Raw genomic sequence first — 19,042 nt, forward strand, 5'->3', positions numbered from 1 at the left:
ATGACTATGGATTATCAGATGCCGGATGACAATAATTTCAGCCTATATGATACAGTCTATTATTAGCGGACTGTGGTGTTTGCGATCAAGGTGATCACTGACAGAGAAATCTTATTAACAAGTATGTATGTATGTATGTATCTTTTAGCAACCATTTTTAATAATGTAATGCATTGAAAATAAAAAATTAAGAAACTATAAAACATTCTACATTAATATCCTTATATTAACATCCGCACCGTTTTGTGCATACAGCTCTAATGCAGGTCTGTGTGTCTCCATGGTCACAGACTACAAACAAACTATGTGTAGTCTGATCCTGCAGTCTTAGGATCATGTTTTATCCCTACGTTTACGCCAGGAAAGCTCCCCACCTACACAATAAACGTGTCCATAGGGTAACATTAGCGTGGCAGAGGCCAAAAGTGGGTCCTTTTAGCCTTCATCAGGCCAAATACGTGTTTTGACGAATGCCATCTATCACAGGTATCTGTTTAACGCATACATCCTGAACTTTCCATGACATGTACGTTAAACGGATGACATAAGTATGGAATGGTGTAGTAGACTATGCGATTAAATATAATGGTATCCTGTAAAAGGAAAAAAATAAACATACCGGTATATGGTTTGTTTTTTTAACATGAGAGCCTATGGGTGGCAGTTGCCACTGGACGACATCCATCACAGCCTCTGTAAAAATTTGGGAGGTTTCCCCCAGCGTATATGCTAAAAGCGTACATCAGAATCATGATGTAAACAGTGACCCCATGAGGTTGTGTTCATGGTAACGTCCTTTGGCCATGGTATCCAATTACTGCCGCAGGAGGTAACGTCACCGCAGCCTGCTGTGATTGGACAAGAGGACTACATGATTCACATCACTTTGTCACGGAGGTCCAGCGTATACACAGGCCTGACGGGAACGGACAGCGTGGAACAGGAGGAGAATTTCAAACGGCAGATAGGTATATTATAGGTCATTTATTTTTACTACCACCTTTCTGTGTTATTTAAAGGTCATGTCCTAACTTTGGACAACCCCTTTAATTTCAATTACGAGGGAGATTATCGATACAGAGCAAATCAGATCATATAGAAAATCATAACGGAATCCCACAGATCCCTGGAATTACACCACCCCCTAATACTGCACACAGGCCTCCCGTCTGTGATTTGCTTACATGATATTAGGCCATGCAATAACATGTCATCCTATTAAATTGTTCCTAAACGTGTTCTGCCGGGAATACTCAGGAGTTTATGATCTTAAGATTCATAATACCAAGAAATCTTAACCCAAGCCGGCAGCAAGTCAAAACAATTGCATCGTTTCAATCTTAAAGGGCAAAACACCGAAACTACAATCCTATAAAAGGGATCAAGGCGGAAAAGCCTGACAACAGAGAACAATAAATTGTAGTCAACTACAGGGCAAATGGCGAGAAGATAAACTATATAGGTTTAGTAGGTCCCTTTAAAGGGCTTTTCTATGAGTCCACTTTCGCACACAATGACGCATGCAGTATTGGTGAAAAATGCAGAGACTGTTACGTCAAAAACGGACAGGAGTAGGACCGGTCCTATTTTTGACGGAACGGCCACACGGTGCTGTTAAAACAACGTACGTGTGCATGGCCCCATAGAAATGTGCTTTTTGTACAGAATAAAACAGTATCTACATTTTCCAGCAAATACTTTTTTTAAATCTGATCATCTACAGCTACATCTGTAACTCGCAGTATCATTTTTCACCACTGTCTGCAGTCATTTTTTTCCTAGACACCAATGCAACAGCGCCCCCAACATAAATCTAGGTTGACATTTCTCAGGGCATCATGGGTTTATGTGGTTCACAAAAAAACAAAAAAAACGACCTCTGTATATGCATGACCGGGTAGGAGGGTCAACATTATAAATCAGAAAAACGTAAAACACATGTTAAAATGCCCTGATCTAAAACGCTCACAGTTTACTGATCCTGGAACCATGTGCGATCCTCAATCCTCCCACTTAGGGACAAAAATTTTGAGCCTGTAGGTATGTAAAATAAATAGGCTACACCCTATTCATTAAAAACATAGATCTTCTTAAACTTTTCTAAATGAAAGGTTCTTGTTCAAAAATATCTTTGAGTCTTTTTATTTTTTCCCCCAAAAAGTTTCTTGTCAATGAATAGACACTTTCACCGAATTGTTAATCAAAAGACAAAAAGTAAGAGACCGGTTTGTGTGTCCTGATTAATCGGGATGGCGGAATACATTCAGGATCAGACAATGACAACGTATAACGGCAAGAGTGGTGACCACCGACCCCACCTCTCCATCATATTTCATTAAGATATGGATCAGCACTTTTTGGACCTGTAATGATGGCCTGTATGGGCGAGGAGCCTTCCTGTCCACCACGGTTGACTGATCGATGGGAAAGTCCACCATGCTCCGAGTCATCCGACCAACACTTACGCATTTGTTATGGTGAACCTACCTAAACTTGGTATAAATGGAGGCAAAAATATTCTCCATTTGTCAGATAGGTATTTTACAATAGACACAAGTTACCAGCCCATAGTTTGTAAAATCTCTGGCTATCATTATTTGATGCAATTTGCGGTCTGAATAGTATTTACCAGTCCTATGTAATAGAAATGTCGACCCGTTCCCCCAGCGATTGGGTTATTATTCTCCAGAGGACTCGGGTATGAGATGGTTTAGATATATAGATAGACCGGTTACGTGACCGTAACAGAACCATTTGTCCTTAGGAGCGGACATATGAAGATGGAGCGATAATAATGTTATTGTTTATTACACTCATCCAGCGTGCAGAACATTCACTTCTAACAGATTATAATCTGAACTGTTAATAAAAAAAACTGGATCATAATAAATCACAAGCCCAGCATCCAAAACATGCCACCTAAGCACACTAAACATGGATCTACATAACTAGCGTCCTGGATGGCGGTCGCTATATAGCTAAAGGGAAACACAAACTAATGACAGCACTGAGGACGGAGGCACAGGGAGCCTCATACCTCTAAAATTATTTATTCTGAGTAGAAAAATGAAATTTAATTGTACCGCCAATAAATTGGCTCTCCAAAATGCATGTAAAAGGAGCCATATATAGACGTAAGCGACTATTACCCGACCTTACATTTAGATTGGCCAAAAGGGCATATTATTTCTATGGCAGGAGGGATAAGCAGCCGCCATACACCTGACAATTAAAATGGCCTAAACCCTCGTTAACAAGCAGGTTCGGTTATTTCTACGGAGGAGGAAAAAGATGAATGACCGTCGGACCCCTCTGGTGCTGCTAATCTAGGGGAAACTATAGAATACTGGAAAAATCCGACATACCCAATCTATTTTTCTTCAAAAATAAGGCGTCAACAATAAAAGGTCTGCCATTATTGGTAGATCGCACAGAAATTAGAATTTTTTTTCCTATGAGCAGGATGAGATTATCAGAGATTACCAAAATATTGGCCCATGCACACGGCCGTATTACACCCTGTAATACGGTTATGGGCAATATTGTACTTCTGGGTTGTAGCCTTTGGGCCCATACCGTACCTCCGTATGCCCCCAACTTTCATACCGAGACATAGGGATCTATTTTCTGTAGGATTCATGCTAAATCTTTCAATAGGAAAATCGTGGCATGCCCCATTGAATGCCATACTAAAGAGGTATTTTCCCCTAAACGCATTTCTTCTAGGGGAGAATATCTCCATATCACGACGGGCACCATGACAGCACATGAAGTGCCTACGGCTCTGTAGTTCAGAGTCTTAGGGATTCTGTTTGCCACCGTACAGTATCCTGCGCGCGGCTCTGTGGTGCGCGTAGGGCCCAAGGCAAATACGGTCACTGTGAAGAAGTATGTGCCCCTGTACCACTCTTACTAGACCTACACATTGTATTTCAATGCCACACAGTCAATTTGCATGCCCGGCCTGCAGTAATGATAAAGCAATACCACCATACAAGGTAAAATGCTAGACATGGCAAAAAGTCAGTCATTTCGGTGTCTCACAACCAACACAAGGAGTTGAATTAGCTACAAGACGTCTCCTCGACCTCCTACCCCCACTTAAATACATAACAAAATTCTGTGAACTTTACAAATTCCTGAAACGCTTCACCCGCCTGGCACGCACCCCCTCTCCTATATATTTATTATACCACTCAGAAGCTGCTCTTGTCATGGGGTTATGTTTTCTAACCTATAATCCATTAACCAGAACGCTCCGGTTATAGACTCGTTATAATCCCATCGGAATGGCGGGGAGGGGAGAGATCTACTTTTTAGATTTACAGATCTGAACCTAGCCATGGTAAAAGTGCAGCTCTTCAAGGGGTCTACAATAGTAGATAAGCATATATACACAGATATCGCCCTGGTCTTAGTAGAACTATTATACTATTATATTGGTTCTACGGTGTAATGTGTAAAGGATTTAAATGACAGGGCGCATGAAATATCGGGTGAGCTTTATCAAAAATGGTGCAAAGGAAAAGAGGAAGAGTTACCCATAGCAACCAATCAGGCTGTTGCTTTCATTTTCCAAATGGCCACTGATTGATGAAAGGTGGAATCTGATTGGTTGCTATGGGCAACTGCTCCACTGTCCCTTGCACTAGCTTAGATTAATATCCGACGTTCTATTAATATTCATTGCCTAAAAACGTATTTTAGGGGTCACGGCCATGTGGGGAATCTGGTATTTGATAGTTCAGAAATTCTGACACGATTTTCAACACAAATCTGTTAAGTAATCTGGAATCTCATAAAACCAATAACAGACATAACTGAGATTAAAAAAAGTGAAGCATATTTTATATCAGCCTTTTACGTTGGCTCTATCACGTGACTAGGACATTTTTTTTTTTATTACTGTCTGATAATCTGGCACCTGTCAAATCCTGATAATTGCGTATTAAAAAAAAAAAAAAAAAAAAAAATGATTAGAAATTACATAACGCACCAGGATGAGGATTTACTTACACAGGATACACCGGTAGCGGGATAGGAAATGTCTGCTGATCTCATCACTGACGATAAAACTGTGATAAAGCACCTGAACTCAATATAAAACAGTCCCCGCTATAAAGCTGGCCATAGACATGAGATGGAAACCGGCCGCCGTATAGATGACCATTTGGTTACCTGGCAGTACTATTGGCCAACAGACTATGTACAGATAAAAATCGTCAAATGGGGGAAAAAAATTAACCATATCTGTGTTTGTTGTTAGAAAATCTGATTGACCGTTTGTACCATCAATGTCCGATTACAACCAAAAACATTCCACCAGAGAACATACAATCTTCAATTGGTTGTTTGACGACAATCGGTCACTTGGATAGGAGACTGTGACCGATCAATGGTTGACGGTTTGACAACCCCTTTAAAACATTGAACTTCCTTCGTCAGTGGGGCAGCACCTTCTCGGTATTAACCTGCGCTATTATGGTCCGGTATTTCTGCCTGATCCAATTAGTGGGTCAACAATTAGGTCGTTCAGGGTGACGTTATCCAGCGTTCACCAATCATATAGAAAAGGAAAGCTACAGCACTGCACAACCGGCATAGCAGGAGCTAGGAGTATAGGCAACGGTCTCACAAGCATTCTTGAAATAGGGGCAGTCCAGTTGTTGAAAAAAAAAAGAAGCTGCAAATGCTAAAAAATACCCCTTCACCAAATAAAAAACTACTCATCTCTTTAATCCCCTGCCGATCCAGTGCAGATGCTCCGCCGATCCCATGCTAGTCTTTATTTACAAGTTACCAGTGAATACGTGCCGTGGCTGCAGTGGCCACGTGCCATACTACTGGCATCACTGCTCGAACAACCCTTTAAGTCATGGGAAATCACGAGTGATCACCGTGATACATTCATGTGACAGGCAGGCGCAGGAACAGCTAAAGCATCTCTATCGTTTGAGACCCTCACAAAACAGCTCCCCGTATCTCAGCTTTCCAAACTCGAGTGTGACTTGAGTGTAATATTTGGATTAGATGGAGTCACCCCTGAATTTTAATGGTTTAAGTGGAAATAGGAATTTGTAAGCAGTTACTTTAAGGGTATGTACACACAGGGTAGATCCGCTGAATAAAAGCACAGCGTATCCGCCATGGTCGCAACAGGGAATTCCAGTCGAAAAATCGCACCAAAATTGTGGTACAGTATTTTAACCAGAATATCCGCACAGAAAAAAAAAATAAAGTTTCATACTTAGTAGCCATGACGACGCGTCCTCTGACGTCCTGCAGTCCGGCCCCCTGGGATGACATTTCATCCCCTGTGACAGCCTGTGATTGGCTGCAGAGGTCAAATGGTTTGAAACGTCATCCCAGGAGGCCGGCCTGGACAGAGAAGCACAGAATTCTGGGTAAGTATAAGATTATTTTTTTTCTGAGTTGCGATTTTTGACACAAAAATCGCAACATCTGCTATTTGTTGCGGGTTTACCTCCACATTGAATTCAATGGGGAAAACCCGCAACAAAAAAGCAGCGATTACGTAAATACAATTGACATGCTGCGGATTAAAAAGTCGCAGCGCGGGTCAATTTCTGAGTGTTTTTCTCGATCACTTACGCAGCGTGTGGACTCCGCTGCTAATGTATTACGCTACAGATTTTCCTCAATGAAATCCGTTGCAGAAAATCCGTTGGAACCCGGCCTAAGGGTCTTCCCACCACTTTGTTGTAAGACCTATAGATAGGATTGGCCATAAAACATTGGGGGGTCCTAGATGGGACCCCCACCAATTTCGCAAACTCCATAACTTAAATTTCATAAAACATTTTGGTGGGAAATACGTTACGGGAAAGGGGTGAATGTTAGACAAAGGCACCGGAACTCAAAGAAAGCCGTACAATGGCACCAAAGCACAAATCTCTCTCTACTCTGTTACCAGTGATTTTATCAGCATTTCTGATCGGCTCTGGGAACATTGCTGCCGGAAAGGTAACAAGACACGGCGGCTTTGTACATACCTGCGTCTCCAGATCCCCTTCATGTGTAGAGTGTAATGGGAGGAGGGGGACCGGTGATGTAGAGGAGATGAATAGGTGCGTAAGGGGAGGGGGAGCAGCGAGGTGGATAGGCTTGCGTAAGCAGGAGGTGTATAAATAGGTGGAGAAATCAACGTGTCAGAAGTCATTAAGAAGTTATTAACATCAGGTTCAAGGTCACAACTTTCCTGGCTGGAAGTAAAAATCCATGGCTCAAGGAGACCGTGAAGGTTCCGCCGTGTCGGACACGAGATCTCCCGAAGAATTGTTTTCTAGGATTATGTCACAAATTGCACCAAAGATATGGAGAGCAGCACATTTATTATGCATGTTTTATACCCCTCGGACGTGGCAAATATGGAAAATGTGCCATACTTACTAAAAATGTGAGGTGCGCCATATACAGGTGTACAAATATGGCAGCCATGAGGTGGCATTAACAAGAGAAATATACCAACACACCAACCAGTTTGCGCTATTTTCTTGGTCTCGTAAATTAATGCATTCTAAAACAGTATCGAAAAAATTCCTAAATAACTTTCAGAAGATTTGCCTTACGGTCCCATAGGATTCGGTACCAGAATATTCTCCCAATAATACCACAGATGCAAAAATTATAACAACTGATATTTAAGGGGCTTGTCCACATGTAACGGAACTGCTGCAGCAATTCTACAGAAACTAACAAGATTTCCGCTGCGGAAAAACCGCACCACTTTCAAACAGTCCACTTTCCGCAGCAGGAATTGACATGCTGCGGTACGAAAAATACGCACCGCAGGTGAATTTCTTGTCGGTAATTTTACGCAGCGTGTGGATGAGATTTGTTAAATCTCGCCCACTTTGCTGCTACTGTATTCTGCGGTGTATTCCAGATGGAAAATACGCAGCAATTCCGCTACGTGTGGACGAGCCCTAAAGGCCTTAAAGAGGCAGTCCACAAGCCCTTTTCATCAGACAGGTCCTCCAGAGACATGTATTGTCAATCGGTGCTCGTTTACTGGGTAAAAGGGTCTTAACTGATTGTGAGGAGGACGGGGGCTCCACAGCTGTGACTCCCCATTATCGGCTGTGCTCAGCAGGTGCTCAGATCCCCTCAATTTTAAGGGACACTATCTAATGCTTCCCCTCAGTGATGCTACAAAGAAAGAGAAGCATTACACGACACGACACATTGATATTCGGCTCCGTTCACACTGGCTCTATTGAGCTCAATGGGATTTTTATAATAGGAAGAAGTCTTTAGTTGGCCTCGATTCCATCATGAATTAATTTTTTTGATGGGCCGAATAATGCCCAACATGTACAAAATGAGGCATCTATTTGCGCTGGCTAATAGTGGGCAAATGCCAATGGGGGAACCCACTCAATCACCTATTATGGCATATGGAAAGGTTTTGTCCAAAAAAAAAATCAGAGCGTAAAATTATCTTTCAGACTATCACACGCAGATTGTACCAGGCGACATCCAGCACTAGGGACATGCAGGCATTTCACCTCTGACTTTTTTTTATAGATGATTACATTGGAACATTATAGTTTTGTTTCCCTGCGGACAAACCCCTTTAGGCTATGTTCACACGTCGCAATCAATCTGCGCTTTGTGCAAAAATCGTCGCAAAAAAAAGCAAATGGACCGCTAAACCCAGCCTTACTACGAGAGCAAAGTGATCGGCTGATCGGCACAGGTCTGCTACCTTTTGGCCACCGCAGGAGAAATGTAGTATTACGTGTGTCCATTAAAATATATAACATGGAGGGCCACAAGTCCTGCTGCTTGTTTCCGCCTCTCCACTCTGGCCCATTTAGGGGGTCCACGTGGCAGCCCCCCACCCATTATAACATCCATATGCCCTTCAAATAGCTTATGGAGCATCTAAAAAGAAACAAGCAGCAACATCGCACTGAAATAAATGTAACTACGTAGGAAACACAGATAAATTCCACGCTCGTTGGTATGTCATGTCTACACAAACGTAATAAAGTCCCAGATTCAAGGTCAGTAAGAGAGCGGTCACACTGAGACGTCAGCTCTCCCGAATACAGCGGCCATTATACTGTGTATTCATACATTTATGTATATACACCCACACATAATAACCTAGACACAATCCAATTGTCTGTCTGCAGGATCAGGGTTCAAGAATCAGGCATTGTTTAATTTTCCTGGCACCGGCGTCTGAAAACACTAAAGAGGAAACGGCAGACGGCGAATATACGCACGCTTTATATAAATATAGTATAGGGTTCAGAATCACCATAAAAGCTACGGTCTTCTGTAAAGGCGCCAATTCGCAATACACAAATATACATCAGTGCATTATTAGGCAGATTTGTCATTCAGGAGTCTGGGAAAGCTGTGTGGCAACCACCTTGTAAGCTATAATGGCAGCCATATGGTTTGTCCTCCAGATTTTTTTTTTCAAATGATTATATCCAATAGTGGGACAGCGAGGTGACAGTCAATATAGAGGTGATTGCAGCTTCCACAGGAGTTGCCACACAGCTTTCCCAGAATCCAGAACAGCAAATATGCCCAGTTTTGCATGCCCAATTCCCATATTGCTTCATGACTAGATAAAGTTGCCCTCAAGGACTGTGGGAATCCTGTGGAAGAGGAAATAGTGATGTATAGGGGCGGTTACCCAGCTTTCCACGAAAAAGATAGAAAAAACAAAATCGTTTTAAGCACCTTGATAGAACAGGAGATGTTATGTATGCAACTTTCTAATATACTTTGTTTCAAATCTTCACCTTTTTCAAGATCTCTGCTTGACGTTAGTGAATGGAAAAATTCAGAGAATGAGAACGGTCCAGAACTCACAGCTGAGTGTTTGTTTCAATGTATCCCGTGTAGTGGTTAGAATGGGCTCCGCTGATTTACCTGCATTGATACCTTGTAGCAAACGCTCAGGACAGGAGAGATTTGTGCTGCTGATGTCTTTAGCTACTAAGAAATTGTCTAGGCTGGATACAATTGTAGCAAATTGTCAGATGTGAGAAGTATTCGGTTAGAACCAGTTTTTTTTGCCCCTGGCTGTAAAGAGGGATGTTCGCATTCACTGATAGAAAGCAGAGATTTTGAAAAACGTTGAGTAATTGAAGCGCAAAGTATATTAGATAATTAAACTTTTTATTATACACAGATTTATCTCTATTTACATACAACGAGAAAACCACTTTAATAGGCAAAAAGATACGGTTGTCGGCGAGCAAAAGTGCGTTTCCGACGCAGAGCACTCACCTTCTAAGGAGCAGTCGAGGGATAGGACACAATTCCAAAGATTCCTTGCAGCTCAGGCAGGCAACTTTTACTCTTCCAGATGTCTTCTTGCTGCGGACAGAGGGAGGGACAGATTGAGTCTCCTGCTTCAAAGAAAAAAAGAAGAAAAATCAGCCCCTCCCATACCTGCCCAAACCCCTTCCCCCTTGTCCGACCTCCCCCAGTAATCACCTCCCTGCAAAGTCCTGAGGAATAGGAAATACTCAGCTTTATCAAAGTCTACAGCCCGGCCAGACGATAGGGGAACCAAAAATAACCGAGGCTTCGTTAAACTATATAAAGCCTCACCAATGACTATGTGCAGTCACCTAAAGAGGAACCTTCTGTCTAAATGTAGCAGGAGAGAAATGCAAATATCCCTGGACAGAAGAAAGATTATTGTTCTTCAGCAAGATGCTGCCCAGTCATCTCCAGCGTCTGAGTAAAAAGTTGTAACTTTTTGAAATCGCAAAAAAAAAGGGGAAAGTAACCGATTAAAGAAAAGTTGTTGTTTATTTCCTTTTATGTTATTATCTATTATTTTCTTATTCTAATTTACTTTTTTGAACAGGTAAAGCAATAAAAAACAGTGCCACCTAGTGGTCAATTTTGACAAAAAAAAAAAAATGGTTTATTACATGTAATAGCAAAGAAAAGCTTTTGTAGGGGGTATACAACTGGTTGATACAAAACAGCTATACTTAAATGAAAAACTTGTTTTTTTAACAAAAAAAATTTGAAAACAAGAAATTTGCTCAGGAAAACAGATTTCTAAATAATTTTTGTAAATCGTGCTAAATTTTATTGCATAAAGTATGTTCATTTTAATACCTATTTATATTTGTGATACTAATTAAAGTTGCTTTAAAGTACAGAGCAATCAAAAAAAAAAAAGACTGCCACCTAGTGGGGAATTTTTAAGAAGTTGGAAGTTTATTACTTATAGTAGCAAGGAGTAGGATTCATCGTTTTTTTGTTATTGGGAGGTTGGGACACAGTTCGCCCAATTAGAGAACCTACACCTTCGATATCCCCCAATAAAGTCCCACCGAACCTGCTTATTATTTCACTACAATAGTGAGATGCTAGAAACAATAGGATCGGAAAGGTAAAACCCAACTAGTCGAATTCATATTTCACCCAGCAACCACCATGGAGCGGGAGGGAGTCTGCCATGCCCTATAACGACACATGCCCAATTATAATATCCATAAAAGATTCTGCCAACATCTGCCTGGTTATAATTCTAAAGTAGAAAAGTAAAATGTACTTTCTTATAACAAACGCGTTATTTCTTTATGTTTTCCAGTTTTCCCCGTTTAAATGAACTCAATGATGTAGGACTATATTATGTACATGTGAGGACAAGATATCCCTCCACATATTTCTCTTCACACATCCTGGAGAACTTTGCTTGGACAAGAAGCAGCAAGAACACTTATTCTAGAGAGGTGCCCCAAGGGGCGATGCAAGAAAGAGGGAGATAGGCGTGGAGAGCAGGAATGTGCTGCTTATCCGGGAGGGTTGGGTGTCGAAGGTAAAGGAAAGTAACTGATTAATAATAATAATAATATAAAATGTAGAATAAAATGTATCACATTTCCCAGAAATCAAGACACATCGACTTCCATGTTTGACTATCAGGATCCCGATGCCTGGGACACACAAAAACTTCAGACAACAGACGCATCCATAGGAACGTACTTTATGGGTGACCCACTGACCCATGTAATGCTACACTTGTAATATATGGGAGACACAGCTTAATTTCCCAGGTGATAACAGTTGATCCCCGGGGTTGAAGAAGGTAGACCCCCCCCCCTTTATTTAAAAAGGGGTTGTCTGGTTTAAAAGACCCATTTTCAAATACCCTATTGTGAATTATAAGTAAATAGAGGGGGGTCCCCTGTTCACGACTGTCATCTATTATCCAGTGTACAGTTACAAGCAGCGTCTCTCTTTCATACATCGGATACCGTATCAGATTACACTTTATTGGGAAGCTTTCACCTCTCCTGACATGTCTGTTTTACTAAATACTTGTATTACAGGTGAGAATAAATTGACAACTGGGTGGTGCCAGTTGGGGGGGGGGGGTGCCCTTACACAGGCTGACAATGTCCAATCAGTGCTGACAGGGTAAGGGCTTGTCCACACGTGGCAGAATTGCTGCGTATTTTCCATCCGGAATTGCGGACGAAAAGCACAACAGGATACAGTAGTAGCAAAGTGGGTGATATTTAACAAATCTCATCCACGCGCTGCGTGAAATTTCCGACAAGAAATTTACCTGCGGTGCGTATTATTCATACCGCAGCATGTCAATCAGGCCGCGGAAAGTGGACTGAAATGCTGCGTTTTTCAGAGGAGACGTCACCATCTCGCAACATTCGGAAAAACGCAGCAAAACACGCTCCGGTTTCTGCAGTAACAAAGGCAGGAAATGGTGCTTTTTTTTTCCGCAGAGAAATGTCTGTCATAGTCGGTGAGGGGGCAGTATAGAGAAAGCTCACTGGCTGACATTGCGCTATACGCCGCAGGTGTCAGCTGTATATTACAGCCGGGATTGGAGAGAACTCAAATCTCGGGCGTTTAACCACATAGACGACGCGTCAATAGCAACCACTTCTTCTAAGCCTTAGGAAAGGGGGGAGCCCCTTCTGTCAATTCATTGGCCCCCACATGGTGCAATCCCGGGATGCTGGAGGTAGAAATCACAATACATTGCAATACATAAGTATTGTATAAGCGATCTAGCGATCATTTATTTAAGTCCCCTAGGGGAACTAAAAAAAAATTCTAAATAGTTAAATAAAAGTTTTTGTAATGTACAAAAACAAAAAATATATTAAAAAGTAAAACAAAAAAAAACCACACCTTTTCCCCCTAAAGTAATGTAAAAAATATAAACATAATTTATAATGCTGTGTCCGTAAAATTCTAAGCTATTACAAAATATTGTTTTTTTCCGCAGGGTGAACCCTGTAAAAATAAATAAGCATTAGAATTGCTGTTTTTTTGGTCATAAAAAAATGGAATAAAAAATAAATAAAAAAAAGTTATGGGTCTCAGAATATGACAACACAAAACAAATTTTTAGTATAACAAAGAGTTGAATTTTTTTGTTTTTAAAGTAGTAAATCATAAAAAAAAATCTATATGAATATGGTATCGCCGTAATCGTATTTCCCCGCAAAACAAAACTTAAGATACAACTGGTCCTGAAAAAAAAAAAAAAAAAAAAACAAGCCCTCATACGGGTATATTGATGTAAAAAAATAAATAAAAAAAAGTTATGGCTTTTGGAAGACAAGGAGGAAAGAACGAAAAGAAAAATAATGAAAAATGGCTGCGGCGTGAAGGGGTTAAATACATTTCTTCCTATAAAAGTCAATGGAGCCTTTCAACAATACACGTGATGCGTATTTACATCCAAATGTGTTCGGTGCGGGACCAGGACAGCGATCGGAGGCCGGAGACTTTCTAAATACATAAAATTCCTTTCGCATTCCTGCATAAACGCATTTTAATTGGAAAATTCTCTTAATTATACGACATTAGAAATCCCCCACAGAGCAGACGCCACAAGAATCCAGTCCTCACCATTAATACCCATAGAAAACAGCAGCGCACTAGGATCCAGCAACATCACCGAGACACAAACACATTAGAAGTGATATGCTGAAGACGGATCCACCCCGCAAAATACCGAACCACCTTTATATCGCTCAGGGCTCCGCTCCCTAATTATAAGGTGAATGAGACTCGTCTATCCATTTATAGGATTTGCCAAAAGCAACAAGTAAATTGCTTGAGTCACTTTCCATCTTTATGCAATGAAAACATTTCTATAAATAAATCATAAAGGGGAACGTCAGTAGATGGCGTCATTTTGAGAATATAAAATGAGTCGTGTTGCCCATAGCAACCAATCAGCTTTCAGTTTCTAAACTGTACTGGTCAAATTAAATGTGCCCTCCGATTGGTTGCTATGGGTGACAAGGACATTTTATTAAGTACTCGGCTATCTCCGGCGGTCCCATAGAGGATAAATGAAGCGGCAGCACGTATGCGCGACTGTCGCTCCATCCATTCAGCGGACTCGGGACACCCGTTCTTCTGATCGTTGGCGATCAAACACTTATCACCTATCTACAGGATAGGTGAGAAGTTATTTTGGTGAGATGACTTCTTTAAGGTGAAGACAGAAGTGGTTTATTATCACTTTCCGTTTTCGGTATTTCAGCGCTCAATGCATCTATAGGAATCACTGCAAAACCGCCGCAAAAAACGCAACTCAGAAAAAAAATAAAAACCTTATACCTACCTAGAATTAGAAGTTTCTTCGTCCAGGCCGGCCTCCTGGGATGACGTTTCATCCCATGTGACTGCTGCAGCCAATCACAGGCTGCAGTGGTCACACGGGATGAAACGTCATCCCAGGAGGCCGGGTTGCAGGACGTCAGAGGGATGCGTCGCCATGACTACGGGTTAATATGAAACTTTTTTTTTCTCTGTGCAGTTTTCCGCAGTGGACATTCCGGCCCAAAAACTGCCCTACAATTTGGTGCGGTTTTTCGTCCGGAATTCCCTGCGGCGCACAGGGCAGATACGCTGTGTGCGTTTATGCAGCGTATCCGCCCTGTGTGAACATAGGGCGGGTATATTCAGATGGAACGGTCAAATTTAGGTTAATTATTGCAATAAACGGCGATTTTATCGCAACGTCTGAATAAATCCGGCGTTTGAACTGTTCAGGGACACAAACACACAATGCCCACCCAAACCCAATCTCTACCCGCAGCCTTTCCATCACCTGACACTATACTTATAATATATTTTACAATGTCCAAATCAAAACGAGGAACCTATTTTAACATTAACACCTCTTGCACACGACAGAGTTCAGGCTGTGAAAAACGGTCCGCGTGTCGGCCGCATTTTCAGGCCTGACCGCGGTCCAGGTGAACGGGACTCCAATGCCACTGTATCATTTCATTATGTTCCACGGGAAGGCAGAGACTCCTGGCATCATAAAATGTCTATGTGGCATCGGAGTCCCGTTCACCTGGACCACAGTTGGACCGGGAAATGCGGCCAACACTCGGACCATTTTTCACGGCCCAAACTCGGTCGTTTGCAAGAGGTGTAAGGCCTAACGCACACGACGGTGTTTTTTTGTCGGTGTGCTACCTGCAATTTTGTGGATCGCACACGGACCTAATCATTTATATGGCCCCATACACACGACAGTGACGTTCACGGATCCGTGCGGGGACGGCAAAAACTCAGGACATGTCATTTCACTGTCCGTGTTTGCGTCACGGACTCACCCATACAAGTCTATGGGACCATGATCATTGCGGACGGCATATGGGTTGCCGTCCGTGTGTCGTCCGCAATTGCACATACGTTGCTAAGCGACGCCAGGGAATTCATGTCATTCAGCGATAAGATTCCCTACTCAGGGGGTTTTTCCAGCCTTCCTTAGTTTTGCGGATTCGTGAATACGGATAACGCACAGATGCACTACAGAACTTTATTTGAGGACAAATGGACCGCAAATACAGACAACGGATCGGTGGTTTTGCGGACCGCAAAGTCACCATGGTCACGTGCACTCGGCCTTAGGCCACTTGCAAATGGGATATGAATTTCCTACAGAATTTCCGTGCGACAATTCCTGCAACGTGTTACAGCAGCAGCGGAGTGGATGAGAGTTGAATAAATCTCATCTACACGCTGCGGGGGACGACGACGCAGAAAACACATGCAAAAATTTACCTGCAGGGCGGCTTCTTAATTTGTAGCATGGCAATTTTAAAAAAAATCGGCATCACAAAAGGAAATGACTAATTATTCTGGTAGCCCAACAATATATATATTTAAAAAAAAAGGCAAATAAACCACCACGTGCCTAAAATCACTAAAATGTGTCCAGCCATTGAGGACTTACACCTGCTGGTCATTAAGGGGTTAACTGTATTTGTGCGGATCATGCGAACTATAAAAATAAATTGATATTTTTCTACAATTGCTTCTTTTACTTTAGGCCGTGTTCACGCGAAAATTTTTGATGCGATTTAGTGACAATCACGGCAGGGACCGCCCGGCTCAGGGTCCCGCAGTGTTTATATAATGAGTTTTTGGAAGCGACACTTTGAAAAGGGAGAGGCCTGAAATGCTTCGGCCCCAGGACACACAATCCTGGTTTCACCGCATGCCCATTAACAAAGTAAACACCCTGCAGGTCCACAAATCAGTCCTGTAACCGGAGGGGACACTGATTCATCAACGTTCACACCGGACTGCAAGACGCTGGACAGTTATTCATCACAGACACTTTCGCCTCTCCGTTTTGTACTGGACGTCATTGTCCGTTCTTGCAGCTGCCGCATCCACTCAAGTTCATTTTCAGAAGCTTTCTGCACTCGGCAAGTGTTCATTTCTACTACTTGTAACGCAAAAAAGTATTTAAAGGGTTTGTCCACTCTGGAGATCTGAATGTGTAAAGGCCCTTTTACACAGCCCGATGATCAGGCAAATGATCGTTCATATGAGCGCTCGTTCCCGATCATTATACACAGAGCATCGATCAGCCGATGAAAGATCGACTGATTGTAAAGTTTGTGCTGCAAGAAATATTATCGTTGTCGGCAGCACCTCATGCACACGGCCGTGGCCCGTAATCACTGCCTGTAATTACAGGCACGGCCGGCCACCGACGGCAGCGGACAGTCACCCGCATTTTTGGCCTGTGCTCCTATACAAAGTATGGCAGCACGGACCGTAACAAGCAAAAGACAGGACATGTCCTATCTTTTGCGGAGGCTTTCTACGGCCCGAACACATTCCCGCAAAAATGCGGGAAGGTGTCCGCGATCAATAGAAGTGAATTGGTCCGTAATTGCGGACAGCACGTGATTGGCTGCAGCGGCAGTCACATGGGATGAAACATCAGGAGGAAGAAACACAGACTTCTGGGTAAGTATAAGACTTTTTTTTTCTGGAGTTGCGTTTTTTTTGTGGCAGAATCGCTGCGATTCCGCCGCAAAAAAAACACAACAACTGCTATTTGTTGCGAGTTTTACGTCCCCATTGAATTCAATGGGGAAAACCTGCATCAAATAAGCAGCGTTTATGCAAATACAATTGGAATGCTTCTGAATAAAATTCCGCACCGCATGTCAATTTCTGAGGGTTTTTTCCGCTCAGTATTTCCGCAGCGTGTGGAGGAGATTTGTTCTATCTCATCAACTTTGCTGCTTCCGTATTATGCTAAAGACTTCCCCGCAATGAATTCCGTTGTGGAAAATCTGCAGTATTTGTGCAACATGTGAACGGACCCTAAAAGGCCAGGAAACCACAAACTAGTTGGACTCTCTCATTTCTTCCTCCCTTCAGGAAGGCTGGGACGTAGGCGGTTTTATATTCATATAGTGGCATATGTCGCCAATTAAATGTCGTTGTAAAGAAAAAAAAAAATGTATACACCCTGTATAGGTATATTTATTGTATGACTTAGTAAAGGAAAGCGCAGTAAACTACAGTAAAACAGTAAAAGTGTACAGTAGGTCGACACATAACGAGCCGAATATGATATATATATATATATACACACACACACACACACACACACACACACATACATACACGGCAAAAACAGACAGCAAGTAACAGCACCAGGACTTCAAAGATGGAGAGATGTTGGTTTATTCACCACAAAGTCAACAGGATAAGTACACACACACACACATACATACATACATACATATACACACACACACACACACACACACACACACACACACACACATCACACACACACACACACTCGGCATTTGTACCCAGGACAGACGCTGAATGTATTCAAATAACTAAGTGTGAACAGAGCCTAAGAGTATATTCAGATGGTGCATTCAAATGCAGCAGTTCTGCCACGGTTTCGCAAAAAATGTGCCAATTTGCCACGATTTTATGGTGATCCCAGTAATCAACCACCTAAATATACCCTAAGGCCAGGGCTACACCTAGGGTATATTCAGAGAGTGCAGTCGTGCTGGTTTTTTGAGACTGCCACCAAAAATACGCCAAGCAAAACCAAAGCATTTTGCGTTTTTTCGATGGGGTTTTAGCTGCACCTCAATGTCTAAATCCACCCTTAGGGTATATGCACACGGAGAAGTCAAATCATGGATGACTTACTTCATTTTCAAAACCACGGCAAAGCCACGATTTTGTAGCGATAAATCGTTATTTAATCGTACCATGTGAACATACCCTTAGAGACCTCACACTAACTTGTTGTCCATATGGATGAGATATCATCAAACTACGGTGGTCGTGTCCTCCATAGTGGTGCCAGCACTGCCATGGGGAGTGGTGGCACGGAAACATAGAGGGGCACATTCATTAACACGAACATAATTCAGAGAGTTACCAAAAGGTCCTCCTCCATACAGCCATATGTGTGCCCGCCATTACTAGGGACCAGACAGTGGCACCCCCGGAGACGGAGCCCCCCAGCCATGGAACCTTGGGAACCATAGAAGGGGGATCTGAAGGAATTCCGAATTAGGAATTCCAATAGAACATTTTCTTAAAGGGATAATGGCCAAATATGCAATCAGAAAAGGTCATCATGTGTAGGGCGGAGGCAATTAAAGGGATAGCATCAGCACAGGGTGACATCATGATAATTATATACATAGAATGATTAGGTCATCACTAGAACTGCAGCCAAGGCTGG

At 42.3% G+C, this 19,042-nt stretch overlaps 1 protein-coding gene across 5 annotated transcripts in view; it reads right to left on the minus strand.

Annotated features, from left to right (window-relative positions):
* LARGE2 (LARGE xylosyl- and glucuronyltransferase 2) overlaps positions 1 to 19,042 on the minus strand; it is a 51,160-nt gene that overhangs the window by 19,898 nt on the left and 12,220 nt on the right. For 2 of the 5 annotated variants that reach the window (XM_075837942.1, XM_075837940.1), the window contains one exon: positions 10,276 to 10,365. The exons of 2 other annotated variants lie outside the window; for them this stretch is intronic. The gene's annotated coding sequence lies outside the window, so the exon portion shown is untranslated. Of the gene's footprint in view, positions 1 to 10,275; positions 10,401 to 19,042 lie in introns of all 5 variants that reach the window. One more of the 5 variants, XM_075837943.1, reaches the window with a different exon arrangement.

The sequence above is a fragment of the Rhinoderma darwinii genome, chromosome 9 (assembly GCF_050947455.1).
Source record: "Rhinoderma darwinii isolate aRhiDar2 chromosome 9, aRhiDar2.hap1, whole genome shotgun sequence".
Lineage (NCBI taxonomy): Eukaryota > Metazoa > Chordata > Amphibia > Anura > Rhinodermatidae > Rhinoderma > Rhinoderma darwinii.